Source organism: Scyliorhinus torazame, chromosome 11, assembly GCF_047496885.1.
Source record: "Scyliorhinus torazame isolate Kashiwa2021f chromosome 11, sScyTor2.1, whole genome shotgun sequence".
In the NCBI taxonomy this organism is placed as follows: Eukaryota; Metazoa; Chordata; class Chondrichthyes; order Carcharhiniformes; family Scyliorhinidae; genus Scyliorhinus; species Scyliorhinus torazame.
The window spans coordinates 1289451-1315793 of NC_092717.1; the positions used below are offsets into that span (position 1 = coordinate 1289451).

General features: G+C 46.9%; 1 protein-coding gene across 1 annotated transcript in view; it reads left to right on the top strand.

The window, feature by feature from the left end:
* LOC140386076 (thioredoxin domain-containing protein 6-like) overlaps nt 1-26343 on the top strand; it is a 203381-nt gene that overhangs the window by 136935 nt on the left and 40103 nt on the right. The window lies entirely within an intron of this gene.

Genomic DNA, 26343 nt, shown 5'->3' on the forward strand with positions numbered 1-26343 from the left:
TTAGAATGGCTCAGTGGGATATAAATGGGATTAGAATGGCTCGGTGGGATATAAATGGGATTAGAATGGCTCAGTGGGATATAAATGGGATTAGAATGGCTAGGTGGGATATAAATGGGAGTAGAATGGCTCGGTGGGATATAAATGGGATTAGAATGGCTAGGTGTGATATACATGGGATTAGATTGGCTAGGTGGGATATACATGGGATTAGAATGGCTCGGTGGGATATAAATGGGATTTGAATGGCTCGGTGGGATATACATGGGATTCAAATGGCTCGGTGGGATATAAATGGGATTCGAATGGCTCGGTGGGATATACATGGGATTAGAATGGCTAGGAGGGATATACATGGGATTAGAATGGCTCGGTGGGATATAAATGGGATTAGAATGGCTCGGTGGGATATAAATGGGATTAGAATGGCTCAGTGGGATATACATGGGATTAGAATGGCTCAGTGGGATATAAATGGGATTAGAATGGCTCGGTGGGATATAAATGGGATTCAAATGGCTCAGTGGGATATAAATGGGATTAGAATGGCTCGGTGGGATATAAATGGGATTCGAATGGCTCAGTGGGATATAAATGGGATTAGAATGGCTAGGTGGGATATACATGGGATTAGAATGGCTCGGTGGGATATACATGGGATTAAAATGGCTCAGTGGGATATAAATGGGATTAGAATGGCTAGGTGGGATATACATGGGATTAGAATGGCTAGGTGGGATATACATGGGATTAGAATGGCTCGGTGGGATATAAATGGGATTAGAATGGCTCAGTGGGATATAAATGGGATTAGAATGGCTCAGTGGGATACAAATGGGATTAGAATGGCTAGGTGGGATATACATGGGATTAGAATGGCTCGGTGGGATATACATGGGATTAGAATGGCTCAGTGGGATATAAATGGGATTAGAATGGCTCGGTGGGATATACATGGGATTAGAATGGCTAGGTGGGATATACATGGGATTAGAATGGCTAGGTGGGATATACATGGGATTAGAATGGCTCGGTGGGATATAAATGGGATTAGAATGGCTCAGTGGGATATACATGGGATTAGAATGGCTCAGTTGGATATAAATGGGATTCGAATGGCTCGGTGGGATATAAATGGGATTTGAATGGCTCAGTGGGATATAAATGGGATTAGAATGGCTCGGTGGGATATAAATGGGATTAGAATGGCTCGGTGGAATATAAATGGGATTAGAATGGCTCGGTGGGCTATACATGGGATTAGAATGGCTCAGTGGGATATAAATGGGATTAGAATGGCTCGGTGGGATATAAATGGGATTAGAATGGCTCAGTGGGATATAAATGGGATTAGAATGGCTAGGTGGGATATAAATGGGAGTAGAATGGCTCGGTGGGATATAAATGGGATTAGAATGGCTAGGTGTGATATACATGGGATTAGATTGGCTAGGTGGGATATACATGGGATTAGAATGGCTCGGTGGGATATAAATGGGATTTGAATGGCTCGGTGGGATATACATGGGATTCGAATGGCTCGGTGGGATATAAATGGGATTCGAATGGCTCGGTGGGATATACATGGGATTAGAATGGCTAGGAGGGATATACATGGGATTAGAATGGCTCGGTGGGATATAAATGGGATTAGAATGGCTCGGTGGGATATAAATGGGATTAGAATGGCTCAGTGGGATATACATGGGATTAGAATGGCTCAGTGGGATATAAATGGGATTAGAATGGCTCAGTGGGATATACATGGGATTAGAATGGCTAGGTGGGACATACATGGGATTAGAATGGCTATGTGGGATATACATGGGATTCGAATGGCTCAGTGGGATATAAATGGGATTAGAATGGCTCGGTGGGATATAAATGGGATTAGAATGGCTCGGTGGGATATAAATGGGATTCGAATGGCTCGGTGGGATATAAATGGGATTTGAATGGCTCGGTGGGATATAAATGGGATTCGAATGGCTCAGTGGGATATAAATGGGATTCAAATGGCTCAGTGGGATATAAATGGGATTAGAATGGCTCGGTGGGATATAAATGGGATTCAAATGGCTCAGTGGGATATAAATGGGATTAGAATGGCTCGGTGGGATATAAATGGGATTCGAATGGCTCAGTGGGATATACATGGGATTAGAATGGCTCGGTGGGATATACATGGGATTAGAATGGCTCAGTGGGATATAAATGGGATTAGAATGGCTAGTTGGGATATACATGGGATTAGAATGGCTCGGTGGGATATAAATGGGATTAGAATGGCTCGGTGGGATATAAATGGGATTAGAATGGCTCGGTGGGATATACATGGGATTAGAATGGCTCGGTGGGATATAAATGGGATTAGAATGGCTCAGTGGGATATAAATGGGATTAGAATGGCTAGTTGGGATATACATGGGATTAGAATGGCTCGGTGGGATATACATGGGATTAGAATGGCTCAGTGGGATATAAATGGGATTAGAATGGCTAGGTGGGATATACATGGGATTAGAATGGCTAGGTGGGATATACATGGGATTAGAATGGCTCGGTGGGATATAAATAGGATTAGAATGGCTCGGTGGGATATAAATGGGATTTGAATGGCTCGGTGGGATATAAATGGGATTAGAATGGCTAGGTGGGATGTAAATGGGATTAGAATGGCTAGGTGGGATATGAATGGGATTAGAATGGCTAGGTGGGATATAAATGGGATTAGAATGGCTAGGTGGGATATACATGGGATTAGAATGGCTCGGTGGGATATAAATGGGATTAGAATGGCTCGGTGGGATATAAATGGGATTAGAATGGCTCGGTGGGATATAAATGGGATTAGAATGGCTCGGTGGGATATAAATGGGATTAGAATGGCTCAGTGGGATATAAATGGGATTAGAATGGCTCAGTGGGATATAAATGGGATTAGAATGGCTCAGTGGGATATACATGGGATTAGAATGGCTCGGTGTGATATACATGGGATTAGAATGGCTAGGTGGGATATACATGGGATTAGAATGGCTCGGTGGGATATAAATGGAATTAGAATGGCTCGGTGGGATATAAATGGGATTAGAATGGCTATGTGGGATATACATGGGATTCGAATGGCTCGGTGGGATATAAATGGGTTTCGAATGGCTCGGTGGGATATAAATGGGATTAGAATGGCTAGGTGGGATATACATGGGATTAGAATGGCTAGGTGGGATATACATGGGATTAGAATGGCTCGGTGGGATACAAATGGGATTAGAATGGCTCGGTGGGATATAAATGGGATTAGAATGGCTAGGTGGGAAATACATGGGATTCGAATGGCTAGGTGGGATATAAATGGGATTAGAATGGCTCAGTGGGAAATAAATGGGATTAGAATGGCTCGGTGGGATATAAATGGGATTAGAATGGCTCGGTGGGATATAAATGGGTTTCGAATGGCTCGGTGGGATATAAATGGGATTCGAATGGCTCGGTGGGATATAAATGGGATTCGAATGGCTCAGTGGGATATAAATGGGATTCAAATGGCTCAGTGGGATATAAATGGGATTAGAATGGCTCGGTGGGATATAAATGGGATTCAAATGGCTCAGTGGGATATAAATGGGATTAGAATGGCTCGGTGGGATATAAATGGGATTAGAATGGCTCGGTGGGATATAAATGGGATTCGAATGGCTCGGTGGGATATAAATGGAATTAGAATGGCTCAGTGGGATATGCATGGGATTAGAATGTCTAGGTGGGATATAAATGGGATTCGAATGGCTCGGTGGGATATAAATGGGATTAGAATGGCTCAGTGGGATATACATGGGATTAGAATGTCTAGGTGGGATATAAATGGGATTCGAATGGCTCGGTGGGATATAAATGGGATTAGAATGGCACGGTGGGATATAAATGGGATTCAAATGGCTCGGTGGGATATAAATGGGATTCAAATGGCTCAGTGGGATATAAATGGGATTCGAATGGCTAGGTGGGATATAAATGGGATTACAATGGCTCAGTGGGATATAAATGGGATTCAAATGGCTCGGTGGGATATAAATGGGATTCGAATGGCTCGGTGGGATATAAATGGGATTCTAATGGCTCGGTGGGATATAAATGGGATTCCAATGGCTAGGTGGGATATAAATGGGATTCGAATGGCTCGGTGGGATATAAATGGGATTCGAATGGCTCGGTGGGATATAAATGGGATTCGAATGGCTCGGTGGGATATAAATGGGATTAGAATGGCTCAGTGGGATATAAATGGGATTAGAATGGCTCGGTGGGATATAAATGGGATTAGAATGGCTCGGTGGGATATAAATGGGTTTCGAATGGCTCGGTGGGATATAAATGGGATTCGAATGGCTCGGTGGGATATAAATGGGATTTGAATGGCTCAGTGGGATATAAATGGGATTCAAATGGCTCAGTGGGATATAAATGGGATTAGAATGGCTCGGTGGGATATAAATGGGATTCAAATGGCTCAGTGGGATATAAATGGGATTAGAATGGCTCGGTGGGATATAAATGGGATTAGAATGGCTCGGTGGGATATAAATGGGATTCGAATGGCTCGGTGGGATATAAATGGAATTAGAATGGCTCAGTGGGATATACATGGGATTAGAATGTATAGGTGGGATATAAATGGGATTCGAATGGCTCGGTGGGATATAAATGGGATTAGAATGGCTCAGTGGGATATACATGGGATTAGAATGTCTAGGTGGGATATAAATGGGATTCGAATGGCTCGGTGGGATATAAATGGGATTAGAATGGCTCGGTGGGATATAAATGGGATTCAAATGGCTCGGTGGGATATAAATGGGATTCAAATGGCTCAGTGGGATATAAATGGGATTCGAATGGCTAGGTGGGATATAAATGGGATTACAATGGCTCAGTGGGATATAAATGGGATTCAAATGGCTCGGTGGGATATAAATGGGATTCGAATGGCTCGGTGGGATATAAATGGGATTCTAATGGCTCGGTGGGATATAAATGGGATTCCAATGGCTAGGTGGGATATAAATGGGATTCGAATGGCTCGGTGGGATATAAATGGGATTCGAATGGCTCGGTGGGATATAAATGGGATTCGAATGGCTCGGTGGGATATAAATGGGATTCGAATGGCTCGGTGGGATATAAATGGGATTCGAATGGCTCGGTGGGATATAAATGGGATTCAAATGGCTAGGTGGGATATAAATGGGATTCGAATGGCTCGGTGGGATATAAATGGGATTCGAATGGCTCGGTGGGCTATAAATGGGATTCGAAAGGGTAGGTGGGATATAAATGGGATTAGAATGGCTCAGTGGGATATAAATGGGATTCAAATGGCTCGGTGGGATATAAATGGGATTCGAATGGCTCGGTGGGATATAAATGGGATTCAAATGGCTCAGTGGGATATAAATGGGATTCGAATGGCTCAGTGGGATATAAATGGGATAAGAATGGCTAGGTGGGATATAAATGGGATTAGAATGGCTCAGTGGGATATACATGGGATTAGAATAGCTCGGTGGGATATAAATGGGATTAGAATGGCTAGGTGGGATATAAATGGGATTAGAATGGCTTGGTGGGATAAAAATGGGATTAGAATGGCTCGGTGGGATATAAATGGGATTAGAATGGCTGAGTGGGATATAAATGGGATTAGAATGGCTCAGTGGGATATAAATGGGATTAGAATGGCTCGGTGGGATATAAATGGGATTAGAATGGCTCAGTGGGATATAAATGGGATTAGAATGGCTCAGTGGGATATAAATGGGATTAGAATGGCTCGGTCGGATATAAATGGGATTAGAATGGCTCAGTGGGATATACATGGGATTAGAATGGCTCAGTGGGATATAAATGGGATTAGAATGGCTAGGTGGGATATAAATGGGATTAGAATGGCTCGGTGGGATATACATGGGATTCGAATGGCTCGGTGGGATATAAATGGGATTCGAATGGCTCGGTGGGATATACATGGGATTAGAATGACTAGGAGGGATATACATGTGATTAGAATGGCTCGGTGGGATATAAATGGGATTAGAATGGCTCAGTGGGATATAAATGGGATTAGAATGGCTCGGTGGGATATAAATGGGATTAGAATGGCTCCGTGGGATATAAATGGGATTAGAATGGCTCAGTGGGATATACATGGGATTAGAATGGCTCAGTGGGATATAAATGGGATTTGAATGGCTCGGTAGGATATAAATGGGATTCGAATGGCTCAGTGGGATATAAATGGGTTTCGAATGGCTCGGTGGGATATAAATGGGATTAGAATGGCTCGGTGGGATATAAATGGGATTCAAATGGCTCAGTGGGATATAAATGGGATTAGAATGGCTCGGTGGGATATAAATGGGATTAGAAGGGCTCGGTGGGATATAAATGGGATTCGAATGGCTCGGTGGGATATAAATGGAATTAGAATGGCTCAGTGGGATATACATGGGATTAGAATGTCTAGGTGGGATATAAATGGGATTCGAATGGCTCGGTGGGATATAAATGGGATTAGAATGGCTCAGTGGGATATACATGGGATTAGAATGTCTAGGTGGGATATAAATGGGATTCGAATGGCTCGGTGGGATATAAATGGGATTAGAATGGCTCGGTGGGATATAAATGGGATTCAAATGGCTCGGTGGGATATAAATGGGATTCAAATGGCTCAGTGGGATATAAATGGGATTCGAATGGCTAGGTGGGATATAAATGGGATTACAATGGCTCAGTGGGATATAAATGGGATTCAAATGGCTCGGTGGGATATAAATGGGATTCGAATGGCTCGGTGGGATATAAATGGGATTCTAATGGCTCGGTGGGATATAAATGGGATTCCAATGGCTAGGTGGGATATAAATGGGATTCGAATGGCTCGGTGGGATATAAATGGGATTCGAATGGCTCGGTGGGATATAAATGGGATTCGAATGGCTCGGTGGGATATAAATGGGATTCGAATGGCTCGGTGGGATATAAATGGGATTCGAATGGCTCGGTGGGATATAAATGGGATTCAAATGGCTAGGTGGGATATAAATGGGATTCGAATGGCTCGGTGGGATATAAATGGGATTCGAATGGCTCGGTGGGCTATAAATGGGATTCGAAAGGGTAGGTGGGATATAAATGGGATTAGAATGGCTCAGTGGGATATAAATGGGATTCAAATGGCTCGGTGGGATATAAATGGGATTCGAATGGCTCGGTGGGATATAAATGGGATTCAAATGGCTCAGTGGGATATAAATGGGATTCGAATGGCTCAGTGGGATATAAATGGGATAAGAATGGCTAGGTGGGATATAAATGGGATTAGAATGGCTCAGTGGGATATACATGGGATTAGAATAGCTCGGTGGGATATAAATGGGATTAGAATGGCTAGGTGGGATATAAATGGGATTAGAATGGCTTGGTGGGATAAAAATGGGATTAGAATGGCTCGGTGGGATATAAATGGGATTAGAATGGCTGAGTGGGATATAAATGGGATTAGAATGGCTCAGTGGGATATAAATGGGATTAGAATGGCTCGGTGGGATATAAATGGGATTAGAATGGCTCAGTGGGATATAAATGGGATTAGAATGGCTCAGTGGGATATAAATGGGATTAGAATGGCTCGGTCGGATATAAATGGGATTAGAATGGCTCAGTGGGATATACATGGGATTAGAATGGCTCAGTGGGATATAAATGGGATTAGAATGGCTAGGTGGGATATAAATGGGATTAGAATGGCTCGGTGGGATATACATGGGATTCGAATGGCTCGGTGGGATATAAATGGGATTCGAATGGCTCGGTGGGATATACATGGGATTAGAATGACTAGGAGGGATATACATGGGATTAGAATGGCTCGGTGGGATATAAATGGGATTAGAATGGCTCAGTGGGATATAAATGGGATTAGAATGGCTCGGTGGGATATAAATGGGATTAGAATGGCTCCGTGGGATATAAATGGGATTAGAATGGCTCAGTGGGATATACATGGGATTAGAATGGCTCAGTGGGATATAAATGGGATTTGAATGGCTCGGTAGGATATAAATGGGATTCGAATGGCTCAGTGGGATATAAATGGGTTTCGAATGGCTCGGTGGGATATAAATGGGATTAGAATGGCTCGGTGGTTTATAAATGGGATTAGAATGGCTCGGTGGGATATAAATGGGATTAGAATGGCTCGGTGGGATATAAATGGGATTTGAATGGCTCGGTAGGATATAAATGGGATTCGAATGGCTCGGTGGGATATAAATGGGATTCGAATGGCTCGGTGGGATATAAATGGGTTTCGAATGGCTCGGTGGGATATAAATGGGATTAGAATGGCTCGGTAGGATATAAATGGGATTCGAATGGCTCGGTGGGATATAAATGGGTTTCGAATGGCTCGGTGGGATATAAATGGGATTCAAATGGCTCAGTGGGATATAAATGGGATTTAAATGGCTCAGTGGGATATAAATGGGATTAGAATGGCTCGGTGGGATATAAATGGGATTCAAATGGCTCAGTGGGATATAAATGGGATTAGAATGGCTCGGTGGGATATAAATGGGATTCGAATGGCTCAGTGGGATATACATGGGATTAGAATGGCTCGGTGGGATATACATGGGATTAGAATGGCTCAGTGGGATATAAATGGGATTAGAATGGCTAGGTGGGATATAAATGGGATTAGAATGGCTCAGTGGGATATAAATGGGATTAGAATGGCTAGGTGGGATATACATGGGATTAGAATGGCTCGGTGGGATATACATGGGATTAGAATGGCTCAGTGGGATATAAATGTGATTAGAATGGCTCGGTGGGATGTACATGGGATTAGAATGGCTCGGTGGGATATAAATGGGATTAGAATGGCTCAGTGGGATATACATGGGATTAGAATGGCTCGGTGGGATATAAATGGGATTCGAATGGCTCGGTGGGATATAAATGGGATTTGAATGGCTCAGTGGGATATAAAAGGGATTAGAATGGCTCGGTGGGATATACATGGGATTAGAATGGCTCAGTGGGATATAAATGGGATTCGAATGGCTCGGTGGGATATAAATGGGATTAGAATGGCTCGGTGGGATATAAATGGGATTAGAATGGCTCGGTGGTATATAAATGGGATTAGAATGGCTCGGTGGGATATAAATGGGATTAGAATGGCTAGGTGGGATATGAATGGGATTAGAATGGCTAGGTGGGATATAAATGGGATTAGAATGGCTCAGTAGGATATAAATGGGATTAGAATGGCTAGGTGGGATATACATGGGAGTAGAATGGCTCAGTGGGATATAAATGGGATTAGAATGGCTAGGTGGGATATACATGGGATTAGAATGGCTCGGTGGGATATAAATGGGATTAGAATGGCTCGGTGGGATATAAATGGGATTAGAATGGCTAGGTGGGATATACATGGGATTCGAATGGCTAGGTGGGATATAAACGGAATTAGAATGGCTCGGTGGGATATAAATGGGATTAGAATGGCTAGGTGGGATATACATGGGATTCGAATGGCTCAGTGGGATACAAATGGGATTAGAATGGCTCGGTGGGATATAAATGGGATTCGAATGGCTCAGTGGGATATAAATGGGATTCAAATGGCTCAGTGGGATATAAATGGGATTAGAATGGCTCGGTGGGATATAAATGGGATTCAAATGGCTCAGTGGGATATAAATGGGATTAGAATGGCTCGGTGGGATATAAATGGGATTCGAATGGCTCGGTGGGATATAAATGGGATTTGAATGGCTCGGTGGGATATAAATGGGATTCAAATGGCTCAGTGGGATATAAATGGAATTCGAATGGCTCGGTGGGATATAAATGGGATTAGAATGGCCCAGTGGGATATACATGGGATTAGAATGTCTAGGTGGGATATAAATGGGATTCGAATGGCTCGGTGGGATATAAATGGGATTAGAATGGCTCGGTGGGATATAAATGGGATTCAAATGGCTCGGTGGGATATTAATGGGATTCAAATGGCTCAGTGGGATATAAATGGGATTCGAATGGCTAGGTGGGATATAAATGGGATTAAAATGGCTCAGTGGGATATAAATGGGATTCAAATGGCTCGGTGGGATATAAATGGGATTCGATTGGCTCGGTGGGATATAAATGGGATTCTAATGGCTCGGTGGGATATAAATGGGATTCCAATGGCTAGGTGGGATATAAATGGGATTCGAATGGCTCGGTGGGATATAAATGGGATTCGAATGGCTCGGTGGGATATAAATGGGATTCGAATGGCTCGGTGGGATATAAATGGGATTCGAATGGCTCGGTGGGATATAAATGGGATTCGAATGGCTCGGTGGGATATAAATGGGATTCGAATGGCTAGGTGGGATATAAATGGGATTCGAATGGCTCGGTGGGATATAAATGGGATTCGAATGGCTCGGTGGGCTATAAATGGGATTCGAATGGCTCAGTAGGATATAAATGGGATTCGAAAGGGTAGGTGGGATATAAATGGGATTAGAATGGCTCAGTGGGATATGAATGGGAATCGAATGGCTCGGTGGGATATAAATGGGATTCGAATGGCTCGGTGGGATATAAATGGGATTCAAATGGCTCAGTGGGATATAAATGGGATTCGAATGGCTCAGTGGGATATAAATGGGATAAGAATGGCTAGGTGGGATATAAATGGGATTAGAATGGCTCAGTGGGATATACATGGGATTAGAATGGCTCGGTGGGATATAAATGGGATTAGAATGGCTAGGTGGGATATAAATGGGATTAGAATGGCTTGGTGGGATAAAAATGGGATTAGAATGGCTCGGTGGGATATAAATGGGATTAGAATGGCTGAGTGGGATATAAATGGGATTAGAATGGCTCAGTGGGATATAAATGGGATTAGAATGGCTCGGTGGGATATAAATGGGATTAGAATGGCTCAGTGGGATATAAATGGGATTAGAATGGCTCAGTGGGATAAAAATGGGATTAGAATGGCTCAGTGGGATATAAATGGGATTAGAATGGCTAGGTGGGATATAAATGGGATTAGAATGGCTCGGTGGGATATAAATGGGATTCGAATGGCTCGGTGGGATATAAATGGGATTAGAATGGCTCGGTGGGATATAAATGGGATTCAAATGGCTCAGTGGGATATAAATGGGATTCGAATGGCTACGTGGGATATAAATGGGATTAGGATGGCTCAGTGGGATATAAATGGGATAAGAATGGCTAGGTGGGATATAAATGGGATTAGAATGGCTCAGTGGGATATACATGGGATTAGAATGGCTCGGTGGGATATAAATGGGATTCGAATGGCTCGGTGGGATATAAATGGGATTAGAATAACTAGGTGTGATATGAATGGGATTAGAATGGCTCAGTGGGATATAAATGGGATTAGAATGGCTAGGTGGGATATAAATGGGATTAGAATGGCTAGGTGGGATATAAATGGGATTAGAATGGCTCGGTGGGATATAAATGGGATTAGAATGGCTAGGTGGGATATAAATGGGATTAGAATGGCTTGGTGGGATAAAAATGGGATTAGAATGGCTCGGTGGGATATAAATGGGATTAGAATGGCTGAGTGGGATATAAATGGGATTAGAATGGCTCAGTGGGATATAAATGGGATTAGAATGGCTCGGTGGGATATAAATGGGATTAGAATGGCTCAGTGGGATATAAATGGGATTAGAATGGCTCAGTGGGATAAAAATGGGATTAGAATGGCTCAGTGGGATATAAATGGGATTAGAATGGCTAGGTGGGATATAAATGGGATTAGAATGGCTCGGTGGGATATAAATGGGATTCGAATGGCTCGGTGGGATATAAATGGGATTAGAATGGCTCGGTGGGATATAAATGGGATTCAAATGGCTCAGTGGGATATAAATGGGATTCGAATGGCTACGTGGGATATAAATGGGATTAGGATGGCTCAGTGGGATATAAATGGGATAAGAATGGCTAGGTGGGATATAAATGGGATTAGAATGGCTCAGTGGGATATACATGGGATTAGAATGGCTCGGTGGGATATAAATGGGATTCGAATGGCTCGGTGGGATATAAATGGGATTAGAATAACTAGGTGTGATATGAATGGGATTAGAATGGCTCAGTGGGATATAAATGGGATTAGAATGGCTAGGTGGGATATAAATGGGATTAGAATGGCTAGGTGGGATATAAATGGGATTAGAATGGCTCAGTGGGATATAAATGGGATTAGAATGGCTAGGTGGGATATACATGCCCAGGATATACAATACCCCCCCGGAGCCCGCCCATGCCGCCTTGTCCCGCCGTTCAAAAGTTGGTTTAATCCACGCCGGCGGGACAGGCAATTTATCGGCGGGACTTCGGCCCATCCGGGCCGGAGAATCGAGTGAGGGGGCCCGCCAACCGGCGCGGCCCGATTCCCGCCCCCGCCGAATATCCGGTGCCGGAGACTTCGGCAACCGGCGGGGGCGGGATTCACGGCAGCCCCCGGCAATTCTCCAACCCGGCAGGGGGTCGGAGAATGACGCCCTAGGCTGTTCCTTGACAGGGTATTAGCTTCCAGACAGCCAGCTGTCTGGATTGTTTATTTTCATCTCCCTTCACACTTGAATGAATCTTAAGTGCCCCGCTGTAAATCTAACCACAATGTTTATAAACATCCAGCTATTTATCTTTGAAAGTGAATAGAAGCCTTGCAGATCAAAGGGTCTGAGGGGGTTTAATGCTTTGTGCTGTGTTTGGACTTTCTACAAAATAATAGTTGCAGCTTTCTACACCTCTGTCAGAGGCAGGAGGTGTAAGGGACAGGTAAGTGAAAGCATTGATTTCTCATTATCTCTGTGAGGACTGCTCTGTGGCATCCAGGCAGGGGTGACTGATGGGGGAGTGTGGGTCTCTGATATGGAGGCAGCTTTTAATATGGGGGGCCTCTGATGTTGGGGTCTCTGATGTGGTTCTGTGGGGGGAGGCTGAGGGTGGGGTAGGATTTGTGTTGTGGGGGTGGGCCCTTCCGATGAACTTTGGGAGCACCTACCTTAAATACTTACCCCCTTGGCCCACCGTGTGATCCACCGCGCCAGGGCCACACTGGCAAATACTAGCACCAATTTACACTTGTGTGAATCCCAGCCCAGAGGCCTGGAGCATCATGGAGGCAGTGTCCAGCCCATTAATAGGATGAAAATTACTCCAAATGACCAATTTGCATCCTCCTGCTGGCGTGGGGCACCGGCGCCAACCCTGTTCTTTTCACAACCCAATATTCTCCAGCTGATCAGGAACTCCACGGCTGGTGGCGAAGAATCCCCCCAAATGTGACGACACCCAATGACTCGACATTAGGTCTTGGGTCTCTTTTAAACAAGATTCATGAACTTGTCACCTGGCTGGTGACAAGACTTTGGTCTTTGGGTGGCTGCATTAATTGTAGTGGGTTAGTTATAAAGGAATGTGGAAGGATGCGGAACAACCAGGAGAGGGAAGCAATCAGGAAGAGAGTAACGAGGAAAGCAGGGTTTAAACCGGGAGAGGATCAATCAGGCGAATGGGACATTGGTCTATCGGGATGGGGATTTACCAGCAAATTCAGTGTGGCGCCAGGTCAACCCACAGACATGATGCACAGTGGGCAGCCAAAAGGTAGTGTAGGACTCCCACTCCTAACTGGGAATGAAGTCCTGCCCGAGGGAGCTGATGACCAAACTAATAAGTTGGCAGCTTCATCAGTCCCAGCAGCAGAGCACATTAGTGGGCACTGCTGGGATTGCAACAAAGAAATATGTCCCAATAGATCCCGGAGGTGGGGAAGTCTGGGGTCTTGGACAGAGACGGTTTAGGCATGTTAGAGAGAGGTGGTTGATGGAGGTGGTGGGTTTAATGTCGAAGGCGGCAGGAAGTGAGGAAGGATTCCTCCTTAGGTGGGGTCATGCCCTCCCGACCCGTAAAGCACATGCCCCAAAGATATAATAATAATAATAATCGCTTGTTGTCACAAGTAGGCTTCAATGAAGTTACTGTGAAAAGCCCGGGGTCGCCACATTTCGGCACCTGTTCGGGGAGGCCAGTACGGGAATTGAACCTGCGCTGCTGCCTTGTTCTGCATCACAAGCCAGCTGTTTAGCCCACTGTGCGAAACCAGCCCACCTCCCCCCCCCCCCCCGTTTTCTTTCCCACCCGTTGAAATGTATTTTAAAAATCTGGATGCACACCCTCATCTGTCTCCCCAAGCCACCCCTTTTATGTCTTGGGCAACATATTATAGTGGCCCATTTGCTTAGTAAAAATCCCAATTGATCGGGGACAGAGGATAGGGAATCCTTTAAAAACGAGCAGGGGACAACTAATAAAGCAATAAGGGGCAGAAGATGAAGTAGGAGTGCAAGCTAGCTAGTAAAGGAAGATAGGAAGAGTTTTTTTCAATATATAAAAGGTAACAGAGACGTTGGACCACTGGAAAATATGGCTGGAGAAGTAATAATAGGAAACAAAAAAATGGCAGAGGAACTAAATAGTTACTTTGCATCAGTCTTCATGGTGGAAGACACCAGTGGGATGCCAGAGCTCCAGGAGAATCAGGGGGCAGAGGTGAGTGCAGTGACCATTACTAAGGAGAAGGTTCTGGGAAAACTGAAAGGTCTGAAGGTGGATAAATCACCTGGACCGGATGGAATGCACCCAGGGTTTAAAAGAGATAGCTGAGGAGATTGTGGAGGCATTGGTGATGATCTTTCAGAAATCACTGGAGGCAGGAAGGATCCCAGAGGACTGAAAAGTGGTGAATGTAACACCGCTGTTTAAGAAGGGAGGGCGGCAGAAGATGGGAAATTATAGGTCGGTTAGCCTGACTTTGGTCATTGGTAAGATTGTAGAGTCCATTATTAAAGATGAGATCGCGGAGTACTTGGAAGTGCATGATAAAATAGAACTGAGTCAGCACGGCTTCGTCAAGGGGAGGTCATGTCTGACAAATCTGTTCTTTGAGGAAGTAACGAGGAAGTTAGACAAAGGAGAACCAGTGGACGTGATTTATTTAGATTTCCAGAAGGCCTTTGACAAGGTACCGCATAGGAGACTGTTAAATAAGTTAAGAGCCCATGGTGTTAAGGGTAAGATCCTGGCATGGATAGAGGATTGGCTGACTGGCAGAAGGCAGAGAGTGGGGATAAAGGGGTCTTTTTCAGGATGGCAGCTGGTGACTAGTGGTGTGCCTCAGGGGTCTGTGCTGGGACCACAACTTTTCACAATATACATTAATGATCTGGAAGAAGGAACTGAAGGCACTGTTGCCAAGTTTGCAGATGATACAAAGATCTGTAGAGGGACAGGGAGTATTGAGGAAGTAGGCGGGCTGCAGAAGGACTTGGTCAGGCTAGGAGAGTGGGCAAAGAAGTGGCAGATGGGATACAATGTGGAAAAGTGTGAGGTTATGCACTTTGGAAGGAGAAATGGAGGCATAGACTATTTTCTAAATGGGAAGATGCTCAGGAAATCAGAAGCACAAAGGGACTTTGTTCAAGATTCTCTTAAGGTTAACGTGCAGGTTCGGTCGGCAGTTAAGAAGGCAAATGCAATGTTAGCATTCATGTCGAGAGGGCGAGAATACAAGACCAGGGATGAACCAGGGGCTCTTTCTGGGGAAGGTGGGACCTCTACAGACAGGATGGTCTACATCTGAACCTGAGGGGCACAAATATCCTGGGGGGGAGATTTGTTAGTGCTCTTTGGGGGGGTTTAAACTAATGCAGCAGGGGCATGGGAACCTGGATTGTAGTTTTAGGGTAAGTGAGAATGAGAGTATAGAGGTCAGGAGCACAGATTTGACGTCGCAGGAGGGGGCCAGTGTTCAGGTAGGTGGTTTGAAGTGTGTCTACTTCAATGCCAGGAGTATACGAAACAAGGTAGGGGTACTGGCAGCATGGGTTGGTACCTGGGACTTCGATGTTGTGGCCATTTCGGAGACATGGATAGAGCAGGGACAGGAATGGATGTTGCAGGTTCCGGGGTTTAGGTGTTTTAGTAAGCTCAGAGAAGGAGGCAAAAGAGGGGGAGGTGTGGCGCTGCTAGTCAAGAGCAGTATTACGGTGGCGGAGAGGATGCTAGATGGGGACTCTTCTTCCGAGGTAGTATGGGCTGAAGTTAGAAACAGGAAAGGAGAGGTCACCCTGTTGGGAGTTTTTTATAGGCCTCCTAATAGTTCTAGGGATGTAGAGGAAAGGATGGCGAAGATGATTCTGGATATGAGCGAAAGTAACAGGGTAGTTATTATGGGAGACTTTAACTTTCCAAATATTGACTGGAAAAGATATAGTTCGAGTACAATAGATGGGTCGTTTTTTGTACAGTGTGTGCAGGAGGGTTTCCTGAAACAATATGTTGACAGGCCAACAAGAGGCGAGGCCACGTTGGATTTGGTTTTGGGTAATGAACCAGGCCAGGTGTTGGATTTGGAGGTAGGAGAGCACTTTGGGGACAGTGACCACAATTCGGTGACGTTTACGTTAATGATGGAAAGGGATAAGTATACACCGCAGGGCAAGAGTTATAGCTGGGGGAAGGGCAATTATGATGCCATTAGACGTGACTTGGGGGGGATAAGGTGGAGAAGTAGGCTGCAAGTGTTGGGCACACTGGATAAGTGGGGCTTGATCAAGGATCAGCTACTGCGTGTTCTTGATAAGTATGTACCGGTCAGACAGGGAGGAAGGCGTCGAGCGAGGGAACCGTGGTTTACCAAGGAAGTGGAATCTCTTGTTAAGAGGAAGAAGGAGGCCTATGTGAAGATGAAGTGTGAAGTTTAGGTTGGGGCGATGGATAGTTACAAGGTAGCGAGGAAGGATCTAAAGAGAGAGCTAAGACGAGCAAGGAGGGGACATGAGAGGTATTTGGCAGGAAGGATCAAGGAAAACCCAAAAGCTTTCTATAGGTATGTCAGGAATAAGCGAATGACTAGGGAAAGAGTAGGACCAGTCAAGGACAGGGATGGGAAATTGTGTGTGGAGTCTGAAGAGATAGGTGAGATACTAAATGAATATTTTTCGTCAGTATTCACTCAGGAAAAAGATAATGTTGTGGAGGAGAATGCTGAGCCCCAGGCTAATAGAATAGATGGCATTGAGGTATGTAGGGAAGAGGTGTTGGCAATTCTGGACAGGCTGAAAATAGATAAGTCCCCGGGACCTGATGGGATTTATCCTAGGATTCTCTGGGAGGCCAGGGAAGAGATTGCTGGACCTTTGGCTTTGATTTTTATGTCATCATTGGCTACAGGAATAGTGCCAGAGGACTGGAGGACAGCAAATGTGGTCCCTTTGTTCAAAAAGGGGAGCAGAGACAACCCCGGCAACTATAGACCGGTGAGCCTCACGTCTGTAGTGGGTAAAGTCTTAGAGGGGATTATAAGAGACAAGATTTAGAATCATCTAGATAGGAATAATATGATCAGGGATAGTCAGCATGGCTTTGTGAAGGGTAGGTCATGCCTCACAAACCTTATTGAGTTCTTTGAGAAGGTGACTGAACAGGTAGACGAGGGTAGAGCAGTTGATGTGGTGTATATGGATTTCAGCAAAGCATTTGATAAGGTTCCCCACGGTAGGCTATTGCAAAAAATACGGAGGCTGGGGATTGAGGGTGATTTAGAGATGTGGATCAGAAATTGGCTAGCTGAAAGAAGACAGAGGGTGGTGGTTGATGGGAAATGTTCAGAATGGAGTACAGTCACAAGTGGAGTACCACAAGGATCTGTTCTGGGGCCGTTGCTGTTTGTCATTTTTATCAATGACCTAGAGGAAGGCGCAGAAGGGTGGGTGAGTAAATTTGCAGACGATACTAAAGTCGGTGGTGTTGTCGATAGTGTGGAAGGATGTAGCAGGTTACAGAGGGATATAGATAAGCTGCAGAGCTGGGCTGAGAGGTGGCAAATGGAGTTTAATGTAGAGAAGTGTGAGGTGATTCACTTTGGAAGGAATAACAGGAATGCGGAATATTTGGCTAATGGTAAAGTTCTTGAAAGTGTGGATGAGCAGAGGGATCTAGGTGTCCATGTACATAGATCCCTGAAAGTTGCCACCCAGGTTGATAGGGTTGTGAAGAAGGCCTATGGAGTGTTGGCCTTTATTGGTAGAGGGATTGAGTTCCGGAGTCGGGAGGTCATGTTGCAGCTGTACAGAACTCTGGTACGGCCGCATTTGGAGTATTGCGTACAGTTCTGGTCACCGCATTATAGGAAGGACGTGGAGACTTTGGAGCGGGTGCAGAGGAGATTTACCAGGATGTTGCCTGGTATGGAGGGAAAATCTTATGAGGAAAGGCTGATGGACTTGAGGTTGTTTTCGTTGGAGAGAAGAAGGTTAAGAGGAGACTTAATAGAGGCATACAAAATGATCAGGGGGTTGGATAGGGTGGACAGTGAGAGCCTTCTCCCGCGGATGGATATGGCTGGCACGAGGGGACATAACTTTAAACTGAGGGGTAATAGATATAGGACAGAGGTCAGAGGTAGGTTCTTTACGCAAAGAGTAATGAGGCCGTGGAATGCCCTACCTGCTACAGTAGTGAACTCGCCAACATTGAGGGCATTTAAAAGTTTATTAGATAAACATATGGATGATAATGGCATAGTGTAGGTTAGATGGCTTTTGTTTCGGTGCAACATCGTGGGCCGCAGGGCCTGTACTGCGCTGTATTGTTCTATGTTCTATGTATTTCGGAGGCTCAATCAGGCTCTGATCAGACTTCATTTGGAGTATCGTGACCATATCTAAGGAAGGATATGCTGGCCTTGGAAAGGGTCCAGAGCAGGTTCACAAGAATGATCCCAGGAATGAAGAGCTTGTCGTATGAAGAACGGTTGAGGACTCTGGGTCAGTACTCATTGGAGTTTAGAAGGATGAGGGGAAATCTTATTGAAACTTACAGGATACTGCGTGACCTGGATAGAGTGGACGTATAGAGGATGTTCCACTTTGATGGATCTCTGTGTCAATGGGGAACACTGGATATGCGTTATCCCTTCTTAGTTCCCAAATAACAGAGATTTGGGCTGTTCTTTTTGCAAAGTTTGTTGAACTTTATTTGTCAGCTTTAGTGTCTACTGGTTTGCAAGGATAATCCGTAAGGCCGGTGAGCCTTACGTCAGTGGTAAGGAAATTACTGGAGAGAATTCTTTGAGACAGGATCTACTCCCATCTGGAAGCAAGTGGATGCATTAGCGAGAGGCAGCATGGTTTTGTGAAGGGGAGGTCGTGTCTCACTAACTTGATAGAGTTTTTTGAGGAGATCGCAAAGATGATTGATGCAGGTAGGGCAGTGGATGTTGTCTATATGGACTTCAGTAAGGCCTTTGACAAGGTCCCTCATGGCAGACTGGTACAAAAGGTGAAGTCACATGGGATCAGAGGTGAGCTGGCAAGATGGATACAGAACTGCTAGGTCATAGAAGACAGAGAGTAGCAATGGAAGGGTGCTTTTCTGATTGGAGGGCTGTGACCAGTGGTGTTCTGCAGGGATCAGCGCTGGAACCTTTGCTGTTTGTAGTATATATAAATGATTTGGAGGAAAATGTAACTGGTCTGATTAGTAAGTTTGCGGACGACACAAACGTTGGTGGAATTGCGGATCGCGATGAGGACTGTCAGAGGATACAGCAGGATTTAGATTGTTTGGAGACTTGGGCGGAGAGATTGCAGATGGAGTTTAATCCGGACAAATGTGAGGTAATGCATTTTGGAAGGTCTAATGCAGGTAGGGAATATAGAGTGAATGTTAGAACCCTCAAGAGTATTGACAGTCAGAGAGATCTAGGTGTACAGGTCCACAGGCCACTGAAAGGGGCAATACAGGTGGAGAAGGTAGTCAAGAAAGCATACGGCATGCTTGCCTTCATTGGCCGGGGCATTGAGTATAAAAATTGGCAAGTCATGTTGCAGCTATATTGAACCTTAGTTAGACCACACTTGGAGTATAGTGTTCAATTCTGGTCGCCACACTACCAGAAGACTGTGGAGGCTTTAGAGAGGGTGTAGAAGAGATTTACCAGGATGTTGCCTGGTATGGAGGGCATTAACTATGAGGTGAGGTTCAATAAACTCGGTTTGTTCTCACTGGAACGAAGGAGGCTGAGGGGCGACCTGAGAAAGATCTACAAAATTATGAGGGGCATAGACAGAGTGGATAGGTTTAAGGCGCGAGGGGCAAAGTTTAGAGGAGATGCACGAGGCAAGTTTTTTACACAGTTTTTTACACAGAGGGTAGTGGGTGCCTGGAACTCGTTGCCTGAGGAGGTGGTGGAAGCAGGGACGATAGTGACGTTTAAGGGGCATCTTGACAAATACATGAATAGGATGGGAATAGAGGGATACTGACCCCGGAAATGTAGAAGATTTTAGTTTAGACGGGCAGCATGGTCGGCGTAGGCTTGGAGGGCCGAAGGGCCTGTTCCTGTGCTGTTCTTTGTTCTTTGTTCCTTGGTGAACTTGGTTAAAATACAAACTTAGGTCAGATTGATTGGCTTTAGCGAATACAGTAGTTGAGTTTAAAATACAATTACCAATCTTGGTAATTCTTCAAATCATGATACACAGTGCAAAATTACTGATTGATTTAAACAAAAGAAAAATGGCAAAAGCAGCAGTAAGGAAATAGGTTTCAGAAAGAGATAGATTGATTCCAGAATGGATTTTGCCAACCCGACAGGTGATTTTTAAGGAGATTATTATCTTAAAGTCTCACCTTCTTTTCATCTCTAATTGACTTTAACTAATTTATAATTCACTCAATTCGACCAAAGTGTCTGTCTGTCAATTTTCAGAGAGATACGTATTTGAATAAGTTGGTGCGAATTTTCCATTCCATCGCTTGCCAATTTTCCAAATAATCGACACCTCCATCTCAACATTACTTAGAAAACAACACAGCCTTCAGGGCTTTATGACCTTAGACTGTGTATTACCATGGAAATGGAACTGTCCAGGCTGGGAAAGCAGTAACATACAATAGGGTCTTTTTGCTAGTTGGCGTCATTGACCTTCAGTCTCTGGCTGTTTGCAAAATTTAAAACCTGAGAAAGAATCCAGAGAGTGTTATCTGGATTAACCCTTAGCTGGTTCCCAGCTATAGTTGCACTGAATGAGCTCATATAAACCTCTTGGGCGGGATTCTCCGGGAATCGGCGGGCCAGGCAGAAACGGTGCAGTGGAGTGGCGGGAACCACTCCGGCGTCGGGCCACCCCATAGGTGCCGAATCCTCCGCACCTTCAGCGGCTAGGCCGGCGCCGGAGTGGTTTGCGCCCCGCTGGGGCCAAAGGGACTCCGCCGGCCGGCGGGGGTCCGCGCATGCGCAGGGTGGGGGTTCACCTTCGCGCCGGCCACCGCGGATTACATGGCCCGCCCGTGGATCGGTGGGCCCCGATCGTGGGCCAAGCCACCGTGGGGGCACCCCCCGGGACCAGATCACCCCACGCCCGCCCCCCCAGGACCCCGGAAACCGCCCGTGCCGCCAGGTCCCGCCGGTAAGGGACCAACTCCAATTTACACCGGCGGGACCTGCATAGAACGGGCGGGACTTCAGCCCACCGTGGGCCGGAGAATCGCCGGGGGGGGGGGGGCCGCCAACCATTCCTGCCCCCGCCAAATCTCCGGCGCCAGAGGATTTGGCAGCCGGCGGGCGTCGGAGAATCCTGCCCCTTATATCTGACTAGAATTGTCAATTTCTATCACACTTGTAGGAAAAACTAGAAGCAGAGGACACAATCTCAGACTAAAGGGATGATTCTTTAAAACAGAGATGAGGTGGAATTTCTTCAGCCAGAGGGTGGTGAATCTGTGGAACTCTTTGCCGCAGAAGGCTGTGGAGGCCAAATCACTGAGTGTCTTTAAGACAGAGATAGATCGGTTCTTGATTAATAAGGGATCAGGGGCTATGGGGAGAAGGCAGGAGAATGGAGATGAGAAAATATCAGCCATGATTGAATGGCGGAGCAGACTCGATGGGCCGAGTGGCCTAATTCTGCTCCTATGTCTTATGATCTTATGGGGTGTCCACCTGCCTTATTGTATGTCCCCCACAATGTTTATAAACATTCTTGCTATGATTGGTAGCTCCTAACCGCATCAAATAGAGCTAAGAGTTTTCACTTCCTCTTTTCTCACAGCAGAAAGCACTTCGCTTCTTTTGATGTGGTGAGGACCTGTCAATCATAGCAAGAGTGTTTCTAAACATTGTTGGCATCAAAACAATACGAGATGCATTCAAGTATGAAGGGAAAGATCAATGGAATAATCCCCCGAGCAGCTGTGCCTGACCTATGAAAGTGTCAATCACAAGCTACTGAAAGGTTTGTCTCAGTGAAATTGAATGGGAGCTTTGAATTTCAAAGGTTTTATGGGGTTTTGAAGCCCTTTCAGGGTCTTTAGCCTCTGACACTGGTAACAACTGCTGGTTTAAAGGCTTTTGTCTGTGGTAGCAGATATTAAGAAAGGTTCTGGGCTGCAATTCTCCAATTCTGCGACCAGGATCCGTCTGGTCTTACGACCAAATACTCTGCCTGGTGGGGGGCTAGCAGCCGCACCACATAAAGCCCCCCTTTACCTGCCGATACGGACGCAGAATTGCCAGGTCCGTGGCCGTGCAAGCACACAGCGGCAGCCGCGCCGTACAACATTGCGCCGGCTGCTCACAGACCCGGCCTGCCAAAAACTGCCCCCCTGTAAGCAGCCCCGCCACCCCTGGACCATCCCCCACCAGTTCCCCACACCCCGCTGAAGCCGCCCCTGCCAGCAGAATGGCTCCCCCCGACTGTGGCAGCGTGGACACAGTCTGAAGCTGCCACGCCGCCGGGGACTCTGCTCATCTGGGGCAGAGCATCAGGAGAGGGCCTCAGGTGATGTCCTGAGGCCGTCTCAATGGCGTGGGGGCGTATTCCTCGTGTACGCTGTTTTTGAGGGGGCGGAACATCGGAAAAATGGCGCTGCCCCGATTCCGGCATAGTAATGGTTTCTCAGGCCGAACGCGATTTTGGCATCGGCGATCGGAGAAACCCGCCCAAAGTGTTTCTGCAGTAACCTTTCACGCTACTGCCTGGACTGCCCTTCAGCTTTCAGACAGGTGGTCTGATGGGAGTGTCAAATGGGAAGGTTATTGGGGGTCTGGGCGGGACCCAACCCCCAGGACCCTTGAAGGACCCCCCTTCTGAAGCCTGGCAGTGGCAGAGGGGCACTTTATTAGTGCCTTGACTCCCTCAGGCTCCACCGCGGCAGGGCAGCGCTTGGCCAACCTCACACCAAAACCTGCCCGGGTGAGTTCCCGATGTGGGGGTTGGAGCATCATGGTGGGGGGAGGGGGTACTCAGGCTGGAAACCCTTTAATTGCATGCATATGCATGTTTGACATTGATTTACCTGATCTCCCTGGCGTGGGGTGGGTAGCGTTCTTCGGTCAGCGGCAGGGCTGTGGAATTGTCCCTCAGTGTCCAAAGATTAGGTGGGGTTATGGGGATAGGGTAGAGGCATAGTCTTAAGTAGGGTGCTCTCTCCAAGGGCCGGTGCAGACTTGATGGGCCCAATGGCCACCTTTGCACTGTAATATTCTATGATTCTATGAAAATGGCAACGGATCTGGTGCCTGGTGCCAAAACCGTTTTTGGGGAGGCTCTATTCTCCACCCAATCGTGAGACCCAATCACAGTGGTGGAGAATGGAGAATCCTGGTCAAAATGCTGAGGGAGGGATTCTCTGTTGCCCAACGCCAAAATCGCATTCGGCGATCGGGCGGAGAACCCCCGTTTGCGACCAAATCGGGGCTGGCGCAGTTTTTATGATGCTCCCTCAATATCCCTCAAAATCGGCATCATCGAGGCGTCAGCGTGTCGTTTTGAGGCCCACTCCTGATGGACCGAGTTCCCGAATGCACGAGTCGCATGTGGTCTGAGTTTTTGTAAACCCGGTGTGGCGGCGCGGACAGTGTCCAGCGCGCCACAGTCAGGTGGGAGCCGTGCTGCTGGCTGGAGGAACACTATTTGGCCGGCCAAGTCTGCACACGTCTGGCGCCATGTTGTACCGTGCTGTTGCTCTCTTTGGTTGGCTCTGAATATGGCTGTCAATATGATCGCCTTCCATAATCCTAATTATGTTTGCTCTAGAGTCGCCAGGTATCTCTCGATACCGCCACAAGGTTCAAACCCGAATACTGATCAAAAGAGCCAATACACCAGTTAGTTAGTTCAAAGTCAATACTATTTATTTATTTACACAGTAATATCTACTCATGCACGAAATACTACAGACTAAACTATCACTACTGCTAAAGCCTATACTTAGCTTCGGGCGCCCACTCAGTCTAAGGAACAATGGCCGTTGTTCGGTTCTGAGGCTGCTGGGGTCGAAGTGGTGAAGGGAAACAGCTAAGGTCGTCCGTCTGGTAGCGAGCGTTGACCTTGGACTTACTTGCTTCTGGTGTAGCTGGTGGACGGGTCTCTCCGCTGTGAGAGCCGAGTCCAAGAGAGCGATTCTCTCTCGGGGCCTTCTTCTTATACCTGAAAGGATTTTGTGGGCTTTTGGGCTTGAACTTGGCCCCAATCAATTGGTCCATATCTTGATCACTCGTATTGATCCTGACCAATAAAGGGGTGGGTGCCCTGATGGCCGGGCGTGTCCTAGGTGGCCGTTGGCCTGGCTTTGTTTTCTGCTTTTGGTTTGGGGAACTGGTGCCGCGAGGTCTGGAGCCAGATCGGTTACTTGAGTATCTCCCTTTGTTCCCGGAGATGGGCCATCCATATGCTAATGGGCCGACAGTTTCAGTCTTGTCTGGGAGCTGCGGCTCCAATATGCAGACAGGCTCTGTGCCTGCTTTCTTAACAGTGTCCATTTTTCCCTGCATTCTTTGCAAATGTCCATTTTGTATTCTGGAAGTGGCCATCCCAGATGGCTACAGTGCGCATGCGCAGCCACGGACCCAGCAATTCTCTGGCCGTTTATGTCGGGAACACCGGGAGTTTTACGTGGCGTGGCTGCTAGCTCCCCATTGGGCGGACCATCGATGCAGGGGTGGCACCGACTTTATCATTGCAAAACTAGACACTTCCTCCGGACATTGCCTCAAAATCAGAGAATCCAGCCCTGAATATTTTGGCCAGGATTCTCTGACCCCCCCCGCCGGGTCGGAGAATCAGCGGGGGGCAGGATTCGGCCACCGAATTCGGTGGGGGCGGGAATCATGCCGCGCCAGTCGGCGGGCCCCCCCCCCCCCCCCCCCCAGCGATTCTCCGCCTCGCGATGGGCCGAAGTCCCGCTGGCGTAAATTGGACTAGGTCCCTTACCGGAGGGACCTGGCGGCGTGGACGAGCTCCGGGGTCCTGGAGGGTCGATCTGGCCCCGGGCGGTGCCCCCACGGTGGCCTGGCCCGCGATCGGGGCCCACCGATCCACGGGCGGGCCTGTGCCGTGGCGGCACTCTTTTCCTACGTGCCGGCCATATCAGCCTCCGCCATGGCCGACGCGTAGGTGAACCCCACCTACGCATGCGCGGGGATGACGTCTGCTCCCTTCGGCCCCTGCTGTTGTGGCGCCAAAGGCCTTCCACGCCAGCTGGCGGGGCGCCAACCACTCCGGGGCGGGCCTAGCCCCTAAAGGTGCAGAGGATTCCGCACCTTTGGGGCGGCCCAACGCCGGAGTTGTTCAAACCACCCTGTCCCGCTGGGATCCCCCGCCCCGCCGGGTACGGGAGAATCCCGCTCTTTAAAATTAAATAATGGGAAGACCAAAGCCAGCTGGATTCTCCGCTGTCACGATTCTCCGCTGTCGGGCTTTTTCCGCTGTCGGGATGCTCCGCTGTCGGGATTCTCCGCTGTCGGGATCTCTGTTGCGCTGGCAACCCGGGAATTTCCCAACAGCTAGGGGCTGCCCACAATGGGAAACTCATTGGCTGGCAAGACGGAGAGTCCCGGGGGCGCGCCGCAACAGAAATCTGTGTGGCGGGGTGGAGAACCCCGCCCAATTGTTTATGTTCACCCACCACAACTGTGTTCCCTTTCTCACTCTCTCTCTCCCTCTCTGGCAGCGAAGTGAGGCTAAACCAGACCATTTGCAATCTTGGCATTGTAATTGACCTTGAGCTGAGAGTCTGCTCCTCTCGACTCTACATCGTTTAAGCTATTTAATTTAAGGAAACTTAAGAAATTGTGTAATTAAAATCCATAATCTTGGGCGGGTTTCCCGATCCCCCGCCGGGTCGGAGAATCGTCGGGGG